The 13758-nt window shown below is 35.9% G+C and overlaps 1 protein-coding gene across 2 annotated transcripts in view; it reads right to left on the bottom strand.

The window, feature by feature from the left end:
* Nucleotides 1-13758, bottom strand: part of VTI1A (vesicle transport through interaction with t-SNAREs 1A) — a 267123-nt gene that overhangs the window by 187014 nt on the left and 66351 nt on the right. The window lies entirely within an intron of this gene.

Here is a 13758-nt window from a genome sequence, read left to right as displayed (position 1 = left end):
ATGTAAAACCTGACATTTCAGTGTTTATATACAAAACCTACCATGATACAAAACACTACCTCTCCATCAATACTTTGTTATTTGAAACTTTTTTCTTTACTATGTAGTCACACGGTTACATCTCAGCCTGCTGCAGAGCAGGCTCTTGCCTATAAACCTGTCATCCTTATGCAAATACGAACAATCTACTGTATATTAATTCTGATTTTTATAGTCATCATTTTCAGTCTCCTTGTTTCCAGTAGTCAGTCTTTCATCCCCCTTATTATTCATGTAGAAATGTTCTTTTAGCAGCTAAAAGACAGTACTTTTATGCAATGGTTTGATGAGCGTACCAGAAAAACCAAAATGAAACAAACTGGACAACCCAAAAAAGGGAACAACACAGGTGAGATACAACTGTTCAGGGTATTATTTTCATGAGCTATGGGAAATAACACATACTGCTCATCAATTATTCCATAACGTATAATGTCTGTCTTCCCAACCTTCTAACAGCAGGGATTGAAATGTTTTGACATGATGATCTCTAGGTGGAGATATTGAAGGCGTTAAAATATAGATATAAATAGGTGATAATGAAGAACAAAATGTGTACCATTTTGTTGCAGTCATAGTTTGCAAATTAACAAGCTGCTATTGATTTTTCTTTGAGGTCAATAACAGCATTTATTGATCTGAGAAGTTAATACTCACTAGGGTCAATATTGTATCTCAGGGGTCAACAAATCTAGATACTGTCTTCTATTTCCTGTCCATATATAAATATTATATAGGCAAAATGGACAAATTTAATCTTTGGAGATAAGAAAGCACTGTATTTGACACAATAACGCCCCCCCCAAACATTAAAATTTAAGATGTCTACTTGGATCATTTTCAAACAGTTTTCAAACACACAAAACCTTATACTCATCTAGAAGTACTGGCTACATGAACTGTATCTTCAGTTCTGAACTTAATGTCTCCCAAGTGCAGAGCAGTCATTCATGGTATTATTTCCCAACACCAAAATTGAACCCATTTCAGAGGCTACTCAGTATCAAGTGGACATTCATATATGGGCCATGAAAATGATCAAGTTGGGCTTGTTCAGTCTGGAGAAGAGAAGGCTCTGGGGTAACCTAACTGACGTGTACCAATACTTAAAGGGGTTGGTCACACAGGAAAGTGGGAGAGGGACTGTTCACCAAGGACTGTACTCATAGGATAAGGGGCAATGGCTTCAAGCTGAAAGAGGGCAGGTTTAGGTTACACATTAGAAAGATATCCTTTACTATGAGGGTAGCGAGGCACTGGCACAGGCTGCCCAGAGAGGTTGTGGAAGTCCCATCCCTGGAGGCGTTTAAGGCCAGGTTGGATGGGGCTCTGGGCAACCTGGTCTAGTGAGGGTCCCTGCCCATAGCAGTGGGGTTGGAACTAGGTGATCTTTGAGGTCCCTTCTAATCCAAAGCACTCTAAGATTCTGTATTTTACCAAATTAAATTAAAGCTTGTAAGAAAAGTAATAGCCAAATAACAGTTGTGAATTTTCTCATTTTCCTTAGGCCTCATTCTTTTCTATGTGGTCTCCAGCACAGGCCTCTTGTCAAATAACACCAAGTTTTCTTCTGATTTGTAGTTTGTTACCCAAGCATTCACACAGCTAAAGAAAAAAACCTAAGTTGAGCAATTGGTCTCCTGATAATGTACACAGACAAATATCAACAAAGCTCTGAGTACACTCTTGGAAAATGGCTAGGAAGGAAATCAGTTTCAGGAAATGCCAGGCCCATAGAGGTGATTTTTGCAGCTAGATACTCCATTACAGCAAACTGTCAATAGAGTAACATCTCAAAATCTAGAAGTTACATATTGAATTTCTAAAGAATTATATTTGTGTGAAGGGATACTCCTAAACTTACAGCACAAATGAGGCCCAGTGTGCACATTACTAGCAAGCATTTTAAATGGCTAACAAATGGCTACACAACTGAAATAATATTCAGTCCATTTGCAAAATTTTATCATTTAAAAACATGATTTTCATTATGCAAAGCAGAAATTGTTATTTTATGCATGAATAAGCTGTAAGGAAAAGACTGATAGTCCACAAATTGTAGAGAACCAAAATCTTTATACTTAGACTTCAGGTTTGTGCTGTAGGTAATAGTGAAAACATGGGCCACCTAGTTTTATGCAACAGCACCTTTCTTCAGGTGTTTGAGTAAGCAAAAACAACAGGACCCAATATAAATATTTTCAGTGTTAATTCATTATTTTACTTGCCCATATCAAATTTTTTCTTCAAATTTCCTAAGTTCACATAGCAAATATTCAAACATTCATTTGCCACCAAAACATAGTAGTTCCCATACATAACGCATATATAATGGAGTAAGTCTCTTATGCTCTGTATAAAAGATGAAAAAAGGTCTTATTTGTCACAAATGGTGTAAATTTTTTTAATGTTCTAAGAAATATGATTATTCAAATGACTATGCAACTAAGAAGAGAGTGAAGTAAAATAGTAAGCATAGGTCTTTACAAACATACAGAAATACAGATTTGATTTAATTTAGAGGTAAATAAAATTAAACAACTATAGTCAATCTTATATTGAACCACTAGTTTAAATTATTTTCTTAATGAAATGCTCACACTGTTTGCATAGGCATCAACACATGGCAATTTCTGGGTAGTCAGGAGTACGTGCATATAGGAGGACACTATACGTTTCTTTAAGAGATGTGAAGTTTATTCTTCCAATTTGTTATGAGATTTCAATTTTTTTTTTAAATTTTTGAATTTGAAACCAACTTTCCTGGAAAAAAAGGAGGTTAAAACAGTACTTTGTTTATTTAGTAGCTGAATAAAACAGCTCAAAAAATCCATCAAGATGGAGAAAAACAGTCAAGGTTATCCAAGCATACTTTGCACTTACAAATGATGAATTTATCCCACAAATTCAGTACCATTTCCAGTTTTGTGGGTCAGACTTTGAGAAGTATTTAAAAGTGTTTTCTCCAAACACTGTTAAGTGCCTACAATTACTTCAGAAAATGGTACAGAAGATCTACCATAAAGTATTCTTTTCTTCCACCTGATTTAGATACCTGCTTATAATTCTTTCAGAAAATGATAATAAATCCTAACTTCAGCTCCCTAATTTCTTATATCTGATACTGAATCCTGAATATTTTTGAACTGAATCAAGTTTCATCATGTTCCACTTTTATGTGAACTTTACTCACCATGAACTAGTCCAAGAAAATACCCTTTTTTTTTCATCTGATACAATGAAAAAATTAAGGACAATGTTAAAATTAACATTTATTATAAGTATTTATCTACTTAATCTAGTATATGTCATATTTATAAAGCTTATGCTAATGCTACATTTTTTGTGGTGTAGAATATTTATGGTGCACACAATAAAACCCCCTACACTTGATTCATTAAGATTTGTGCAAGACTGACTCACCACTTTAAACTCATCTACAAAAATATGATATCTTCTAGTCTGGATTTAAAATATTTCCTCACCATAAAATTGAAAGCAATCAATTTTTCTTAAGTTAAAATAATGAAAAAAACCATATGCAGTATCTACATTTAATTCCAAACACTTTTCTACTTGACATTTCACTCCTGAAAAATAAGGCACTAAACCAGCAACTTTGATAGGGAGTAAAGCAAAAATAATCAGTCATTTGCACAAAATTTCTCAAGATAGGATTCCAGACCATTATTGTAGCAGTCGAGTGCCAAGACATTCAATATGTGGAAATCTTACAGCATTCAATTCTAAAAATCAGATTAATGTTTTCAAGACACATGTAATAAAAACATAGAATTACTGCATCTATGCAAATAATGAAAAAGCAAAATCTGAATCATTCTCCTCATCTAACCATTTTTCACATTGTCTGTCTAGATCCTGCAAAGGGGGTCAACAGGAAACAAATCCACAAATACATGAATGTTCTCCAAGTCTTCACATTAACAGTCACAGAGACTGCAAAATATGGAAAAGTTGCTCAGAGTAGAGATCAGCCAAGCAGATGTAAGAGATTACCTCAGCACCAATGGTTATCTTTTCAAGGTACACAATGTAAATTGTGTGATTTATTTCACAAAAATGCAAACCACAACAAATAGTTACTCATACCTAGATTCAGACTTCACTGCACTGACCTCAGTACACATTCATGGAAACATGTTCCTATCTTGCAAACTTTTTTGGAAATGTACTGAGCTAAACAGACAACCTGTCACACACAAAGTCGCAATTCAATATATAAATATTTATGCTCTGCCAATAACTAGGCATGTTTACAACCATGAACCTTTGTTACAATAACATTTCATACAAAATTTTACATTTACATATCTGGAGCTAGTGAAGTAATATAAGGTAAATAGTAGCAAATGGTGGAAAATCACCCCCAAGGTGATAAACAGCTGGAAATTAGGAGTTAGAGAAGACTTGGCAAAATATGGATGGAGCACTAAATCAAAGAAATTGTAGAAGGACCTTTCATTGAACTAGAAAAATTACTACCAAGAAAACAGGCACTCTTCAGCCAGGAAAAGACGTAGAGAAACAAGAATGCATGTATGAGAGCGGCCTACGATAAAGTGATACAAAATAGTGGAACTGTAGTCTCACAAATACCAGGCTACATCCTCACCTGACACGCATTACAGCAACAGGCTTTTCAACTGCAACTGAACTGAGTTTCAACAAAGTTCTGTGTTTACCAAATTTGCATGGTTACACATGCAACATTTTGCTATCTTTTTGGACTATAAATGCCAGGAATTATAGGAGAAAATATATTTTATAAGCAGTATAGTAAAATAATTAGCATAAAATACTAAGATATGACTTAAATTAGATGAAGAAATAGTATCTAGATAAGCTGCTCTTCAATCAGTCCATACTGGGCTGAGAGCAATGTTTTTCAATCATCTGTTTCTATGTCTCACTTCAGGACAGAAGTTTGAGCTTTTCTCCCTCCCTGTACATCTACCAGGGAAAAAAAAAAAAACAAAACATGTCTTTGTGTAACTGTGACTCTTCAGTCCTAAGTTGTAAAAGGGCAAAACACTACACTTGAAAGATGATCTACCTTGAAAACCCTTTTGATATTGACTTTACCTAGAAAAGTATGTTCAATACAAATAAATTTTTTAATGTTAAACTTTGTTCTTTAGCACAAATGGAGGAAAACACTGTTAGCCTGACAGGAAGTTGAGGTAGAAGGCTTCAAACAAGAAATATAGAAAAAACCCTAGGGTGAAATTTATTTTGTCAAGTCTAAGCTCATCAACTTTTCTTCTTGATGTAAGTTGTATACAAAGAATCTTTGCCCAACAAGACCTCATGCTGTGGAAATTCAGCCGTGCCCAAGTTGTGAAAAATCTGTTAATAACTATTGAAAAGCTTGTTGTTTACTTAGGCACCCAAAGTAATAACTCACCAAAGTCTGATTTTTTAAACTTAAATATATTGCTTATGTTCTGTAGGCAATGAAACACCAAATAAAACCATTAACTTAGCAGGGTATTAATACATTTCAAGGTCAAAAAGGGGGACTTGTAAGTCTATTCAGCTGTGCTCTTTTAAAGGTTGTAGCAGATTGAACTGACTGTCGTTACCACACCAGTATCATTTGGAATCAATTTCATTTGGTGAAAGTTCAAAAGAAAGGGCTGTAGTATACAATGGGCAAAAGGGAGCAGCATCTAGGGCCAATATTTGAATTCTATCCATTAAATACTAACTAGCAGTTCCCAAGTATTTGAAATATTTTGGACAAGTTCTCTAAAACTCACTTCTCTCAGGGAGAATATGAAACCCTTTTGGGAGAATTTCTCAGGCCAACAGAAGCTGAACATCTCCTTGTTACAGGCATGACTTCACTTTCTTTGTCCACATTGTGCAATGGGTTGTTGTGACTTTAAAAGACAACCACAGGATGTTAGATGCAATTCTGACATCGCCCAGTGACACCTAAGCATTGTGCAAATGAGGAAAGAGACTATATATAGGAGGGAAAGACAAACTGGTGGCTTTTGTCATTATCCCTTTGTCAAACCAAGGTAATTTGTAGAGTTTATTTGGACTGATAGAAACAAAAGCTACTATTTATTTATCTTTAGATTTTTATTCTTGGCCCCTCTATTTACCATACCTGCTCAGAATCAGACAACAAACTCCTAAATGTTATTAAAGGTGGGAAACCTTCCCAACACTAAATGATTTCAAACTTGAAAGTAGCGGGTAGTGTGACTATAACCACACAGCTTGGCTGGAAATCTTCATGTTATTGGTATGACACAAGTCTTCAAAGGTTTTTCTATGGATTTAGAAATAATTTGGAGTGAAAACCTTCATTGACAAACACAATCTTATACCTTAATGAAAGAGGGTCAGCACCAATGAAGATTATGTTGAAATGCTGGTTTTAGTGATACAGTAAGAGGTTTTTTCCAGCAGAAGAAGCTACACAGTAGAGGTGGTCTAATACAATGCTTGTAAAATAGTGTTTTAAAAGTTATCTTCTGAGTTTAGTTCACGAGTAAGATATTAATATTATTCACGGGTATTCTATGACAAGGGCATGTGCTTTGCTAAAATATGCACAGATTTCAGCCTATACAATTATCTGTCTGGAATGCATATGAGACATACTTAAGAATAAAGTTTCCGATATCTGAAGCAAACCCTTTCTATCATTCTAGCATGGAATAAAAATCCACAATCTGGATACTGGTTTACGTTATATAAAAGAGTGTCTTTAAGAAGTCATCAAAATGTTTTTCACATCCAAAAATCCGTCTTAAACTTTTTCAACCGGATGCCAGTTCCTAACAAGACCAAAAGTGAGTTTTCTCATGGTACAATAATGAATCCCTGCACATTAGTGAACATTAAAATAACCTGGTACATCTCCCAAAGCAGACAACGAAATGGCCAAATTTGGATCACTATTTTTCCTACTATACTTCAGCAAACCTGTACTACTGAACAGATTTGACATTCCATATTTGCTGCATTAATGGTATAATCCCAAACCTACTGAGGCGAAAGATAAGCATTCATTTTATTGGAATTCCAGTTGAAAGGTGCTGAGTACCCAAAAGATAAGCTTTTAACAGAAATGGTCTTACAATACTGCATAGACTGTGAAAAACTCTACAAAGTAAGTTATTTTCTCATCTCTCTAAAAAAAACCAAAAGAAACTAGTTGGGAAAGTTTATTTTTTGGTACTTTGAAGCACTTAGGTGAAAGTGCTTAAATAATGAAAATTCACAATTTTCTTACTTTACACCAATCACTTTATGTATTTATAAATATATGTATATATTTTTTTTAAAAAATCTATATCCTGCATTTGAGACAACACACACACAAATGCAGAGTCTCACTGAGCAGAGGGAACGGCCTTTGGACACTGCTAGGCAAAGTTTGGTGAGTTACTGGGTAAACTCATGACATGCAAGGCCCATTCTGCTGTTGAATCAGGTCTTTGAGCTAAGGAAAATGGGGATGGTGCCAGAATTTGAATAATTACATGCAGGAGTATCTGGACAAAGTATGAAGGAGAAATCTGGAGCTGGAATTAGGAAGGTCAGGGCTGAGAAGGCTGGTGAGAGGGAGGGAAGGAGGACAGAGGTGGCAGATATGAAACGGGGGGACAGCTCGGTGCCTGGACAAACAACAAACCAGCAAGCAATGCTCAAGGTGTAAAAAGCACTTTGCTGGCATGAAAAAGTGTAAAACACTTTTTACATCACTGTAAAACACTAAGGAATGGAAACTAAACAGTTTGGTCTCTCCACACCCTCTTCATACTTCTGACTCCTGCAAGGTGGCTGGCTGGGATATTCCTGAGGCCTGACATCCTTGAAACAAAAAATCTTTCCCTATTTCTTCCTCCTCCTCACTTTAAAGCCCAGACTATGAAGAAGGGCAGAGGGCTTTGAGATGTAGGAATGCAATATGCCACTTCAAAATGAATTCCTGAAACAATAAACAGATTTTAATAGAAATCAGCCAGCAAAGAAAAAAAATTATATATGAAACATGAAATACTGTTGCTAGCAGAAGAAAACAGGGATCATGAAAAAGCTCTCTCTGATGGTGACTGGAGACTGCATAAAAACTCATTTCACTGTAGAAACTTTGGATTAAGATTTCAGTAGAAAGATATTCTGGCATATCAAAGAAACACCTGAGGAGGAGATATTGGTATATGCTCCAGAACTCAGAAACCCTCTTTCTCTAATGAAAGGTTTTACACACAGTATTCACATATACATGTATGAATAATTCATTAGAGATGAAATAGGTGGATATTAAGTGTAAATATCTAGGACAGGAATAGACTTATTTTATTTAAAGCAAGGGACACTAGAAGCAAGGTCCTGATTTTCAAAACTTAGTTCCCATTTCCATACTCTTAGTTATTTGGGGCACAAATGTAATTGGAATATGTAGTCACCTGAAGATGGAACAGAGATGTGATGGTCCAAGAGATATCAACTAATGCAAGCAAATTACTAACTAAACGAAATTATAACACAAAAGAGGCAACACCCTTTCCACTAGTCTAAAGTAGCCCTACACATATGAACATCAGGGTTTGTTTTTTGTTCAATTAACATTGGATGTTAGAGTCATTTAAATTTTTTCTAAGCTGAGCAAACACTTTGTAGTTTGATCATAGCAATGCTCATTATACTGTCTACCCGAAAAGCCAACCTCTTGCAATCATAATGGAATGGAATCAGTTTAATGGATATACTTACTTGAACTTTTATGGTTTCACCTATTTTATGTCAGCTCTCATATGCATCTCATTTATGACACCTGAACAGCACAACCACCCCATAAAATATGGAGGGAGTCCTTCAGGACAGGGGCTTGGAGTTCAGGTTGTTCCATCAGTAGTCAGGAATCCAAATCTGTGATATATTTCTGTGGACAATGTACCTTAAGTTCCATTACTCACATCTGGCAAGTCACCAAGTAGACCTGTTTTAAAATAGCTACCTCCTCATGCTAAAGTCATTGAACTTGAAGACTCCTGCCTTCAGCAGCCATCTACAAACATTTCTTACACACTTTCACTGTGCTTCCTCCCAATACTGCATTCAAATAAGATGATAACTACTATTGTTTCATAAAGAAGTAAACACTCTTTTTATCTAATGAGATTCTCATTTGCTTTTCACCTAGAAGGCTGCCAATGCTTTGAGGCGGGACTGACCATCTGCCTGTCAGTTAGGCTACCACTACTTTACATCATATATTTACGGGTCGATCCAGAACAGGAGGTGTGACTGCAGTTAATTACAACGGGTCAAAGCCACTGAAATTTGCTTGGATCCTTTAGTATTGAGAACTATTCATGTCACACAAAGGTGGGATATAAGCTGTTGTATCTCTTTCTCAGAGATATTTCCCCTTTAACCATTTCAGAATTACACATTCCTGGGATTCCCAAAGAGTAAGGCAGATTGGGAAAAAAAACCCATATTTTAAGCAAGCTAAAGGAAGGTTTTTCTGTAAATGGAACAAAAGAGTTTTTCTTCCTTTGATTTCTTTTCTTTAAAACACTGTGTTTGCATATTACAAAAGGGACATAAAAACAGAAGCAAGACAATATTTTAAGATTTGGTGCAAAGAACAGATCTATTATCTAGGAACTCCTCTAGCAGCACAGATATTTCAGAGAGATACAGAGCCACAACATTATATCCAATAATCATCAAGTCACAGAGGCAAGCTCAACACTTGTTCTCAAATTACTTATATTAAAAGCTATAGGAATATCTAAGGTTCATGAACTAAGAAACTAAAACCAAATACCTGCAACACAGTTATGCCATGAAAGCCTGGACAGCATTCAATGGCTGGATCCCTCTCTTACACTGTCATGAAACAAGGCGAAGTCCTTATTATATAAACACCAGGATTTAATGAAAGCAATTCAGCTGCAGATTACAATGGTCCCCTCCAAAAATGTTTGCTCTTCTCCTTGATGGTGTTTTATATTTACATGCCAATTTTATCTCTGAAGATGTATGTACCATTTTGAACTGCTCCTCATTCAAAACACTCCTGTCTGAGCAAACATATCTGAGACTCAACAAAGAAGGGGATACCTCACCATACTACACCCTGCAGGCAGAATAAGGAAGTTCTAAGATTCAATTTGATACTGTGGAAATCTGAGCACAGGGAATGGAATTAGGAAATCTCCGCCAAAACAGGAACAATTTTGTGATTAATCAGAATTAATTCAAAAGCCTATCCTTTTGATTGAAATCAGTACTTTTATTTTCATGTATTTTTAAAACCTCTCTCATATTCTGAGGGTATATGGTCAGACTATATGACCTGAAATTAATACCTAAGTAATGAGTAGTGTTGGAAATGCCTACTAACCAGGCTGTAAACTTAATTTTCTGTTCATTACCAGCAAAACAGGTGACAACATAAAATCAGAAAAACAACAATCTTTTTTATAAAACAAGAGTTTGAGTTTTAAAAAAGGCAGATGAGAGCATTTTGCAGTATTACCAGCCATTAATAACACTTGCCCTACTTGGTACAACCAACAGGGACCTGGCTTTCCTCGTTTCCCTGTGTGTCCTGAGAGCTTTAGCACATCCATGCTTGTGTCACACAACTCAGGCACTTAAAACGCAAGTGTGGTGACAAACTGGTCTGCCAAATCAGCCGCTCAAGTGTTTATTAAATTTGCAACATGCCCCTCTGTGAGTACTTAGAATAACATCCTTCTCTTTCCAGTAGTTCTTCAGTACTATGGAACTGGTTACCAAATACTAAAGGCTTTGCATAGTCCTTCAGGAGGTTTCTGCACGGATTTAAGCATCCTCAGTATCAACAAACATTAGCCAACAAACTATGAAAGCCTGACAGTCGGTGTTGGATTGTGTCTTAGAGATGGTGACATAAGTGGCATCCTGTTCAGACACCACTGAAGCCCATGAATCAATGGCACCGCTCAAAGAAGGAAGTCAGACCTTCCAACAGATCTCAGCTTGTATGAACAACTGTACATAAGATGAAAGGGCTTATCAATTTAGAGATGCAAACAGGAAAAAAGCTTCCAATTTATCATGGTAAGTTTCAGGAATGGTAATGTGAAATTGCATTAAATTAGTTATGTGATGTCAGATTAATCCTTAGATGATCACAGGGGCAGGTTAAAATAGTATATGTATTTTTGCTGATTAAGGTAATAAGAAAGACCGAAATGTGACATATTCAGGAGGTGAAAATCATCCAGCTTCATTACAATAAGCAACATACATATCCATAATTGTGAAAAGATACCACAGAAAGCAAGCAGAATAGATACTTAAGGGTTGTCACCTCCATCACCTCATCTTCACAGTATCACAGAAAGGTTGTGGTAGGAAGGAACCTCTTGAGATAATCCAGCCCAGCACCCTGCTCAGGCAGGGTACTCTGGAGTCAAGGATGATGCCAAGCTAGATTCTGAATGTTTTCACAGATGGAGACTCCACAAGCGCCCTGGGCTACCTGCTTTAGAGTTTCACTACTCTCACAGTAAAAAGTATTTTCTTGTGTTCCAAAGGAATTTCACAGGTTTGAATTTGTGTACATTGCCTCTTGTCCAGTCACTGGGCATTACTGAGGAGACTCTGACTCCCTCTTCTTCATTCCCTCACATCAGCTATTAATACACATTGACAAGTTTGCCCTGAGCCTTCTCTTCTCCAGGCTTCTCAGCCTTCTCAGCCTCTCATGAAAGATGCTGCAGTCCTTTAGTTCTCCTCATGTCCCTTTGCTGGACTTGCTCCAGTAAGTCATTGTCTTTCTTGTACTGGCAAGTCCAGACTTGGAAACAGCACTCCAGTGCTATGTAGAGATCTTTATGTATCAAAAGTAACAATCAAGGCAAGACAGGGTCTGAGGAGTAAACTCAATGATGAATTGAAACTCTAGAATTAAATATTTTGTTTTAATATGGTGACTCAACACAGAATAAACATGCAGTAACTCCAAAAATAACTTCTTTCACTGCACTGAATTAATCTAAATTCACTTACACCTAGAATCGTCATGATCCACGCCAGGAACAAAATATAATTAATCTGTTTCCATAAAAATCTACATTACAATGAGGTTAATATTTCCAAATTCATAATTTACAAATAAAATAATATGGATATGTCATAGACTACTGCTACACTAGCCACCTTCACAGAGTTTAGGGAACAAAACATATACATATATGCATCTCACTGCTTATGATGAAAAGTCAAGACAAAGGTAAAAATGGGGTGAATTAGTGTCACACTATAGAACTCAATGCAGTTTCACCTAAGTTTGATACCAAAAGACACCCTTTCCATATAAATCTACATTTGCACTCCAACCATATTTTTCAGAGATCACCATGGAGATATGCAATGGAAGTTAAAATGATCACTATCTAACAAATTCCACATGGAGTAAAAAAAGATATAAGATCTCTCTTCCCCAAAAGGATCAGTCTGAATTTTTAGATACTGTTTCTTTGTGAAAGATCCAGCTTTAACCAAAGCAGATCAGGTAACACTTTTGGCCAGTTTAAAATAGACCTTTTTTTTTAAAAAAAAAAAAAAAAGACAGAGAGAAAGAAAGAAAAAATAAATAAAGAAAAAAGTTATGGCCATTGATAGAACAGATCTGAAATCTGCAAACTTAATTGCTATCGCATGGCCATTTCTACTAGTGTGTCACCCTTTAGAACAAGAGAAGTAATTCTTGTCCCCTCCAAAATCTACACTGTATATTCCATGCATCCGTTTCATTATTGTGCACAGCACTAAGCCCAGAACAATTAAAATGCAGGCATTTTAGTTATACCATTCATTAAACACAGCCGTATTTAAGTCTACAAGGGTTCAACTTAATTTACCTCTTAAATAGGGCTCGAATTCTGAAAAGATACTGGAATATATCAATTAATTGGGTCTCTGTAACAGAAAATTACTTCACTGCTCAAATACACATTTTCTGAAAGTTTCTGTAACTTTGTGCAAGCTTTATTTAGGGGGATTAGACTTTGGTGGCTTAACTATTGCTGTTCTTTTCAAAAATCCACTATAATTTCCTCAAACTTAGTAAAAACATTTAAGAAATATCAACTGAAAAATCATAGTTGATAAAAACCCCACTAATTCAGTAACTGAGCCTCAATTCAACCCTCTCCCTTAATTTTATTCCGTCTGTATATTTTGGGGTATGGTTTGTTTACTTCTTTCATTGCACAGAAACAGCTGCATAATCAGTCTCCAAACTGACTGCAGGAAAATTGAGCTGATAACATTGTTCTGTATCATCTGCAGATAATACCTTAGAAATTTATTAAAATGCTATTTTTTACATATATGAATAAAAGTAAGAGACAAAAACAACTGGAGTCTGCAGTGTGTGCTAGCAATCATTGCGGGTGGGTAAACTGACAACATGTAACTGCATATTAAGACAAATGTAGAATTTAGACAAAGTATTCCATCTCTTTTCAGATGTATACTTTTAAACCTCAGGAACTGTTTTCAGTAGATGTCATGCCTTTTAACTTGAAAAAAGATAAGCGCAAATAAGCTCCCAATTGTCTCCCCAATATGTAAACCACATCTCGGGCTGCTGTCTCTGTTTCGCCTTTGAAGTTTCCCTGAAATGTCATGTGTTGTGAAGACTGCTGTGCATAAGCAAGACAATTT

Source organism: Gallinula chloropus (genome assembly GCF_964237585.1).
Source record: "Gallinula chloropus genome assembly, chromosome: 5".
NCBI lineage: Eukaryota > Metazoa > Chordata > Aves > Gruiformes > Rallidae > Gallinula > Gallinula chloropus.
Note: the sequence above shows the minus strand (reverse complement) of the source record. Positions and strands in the feature narration are given on the sequence as shown.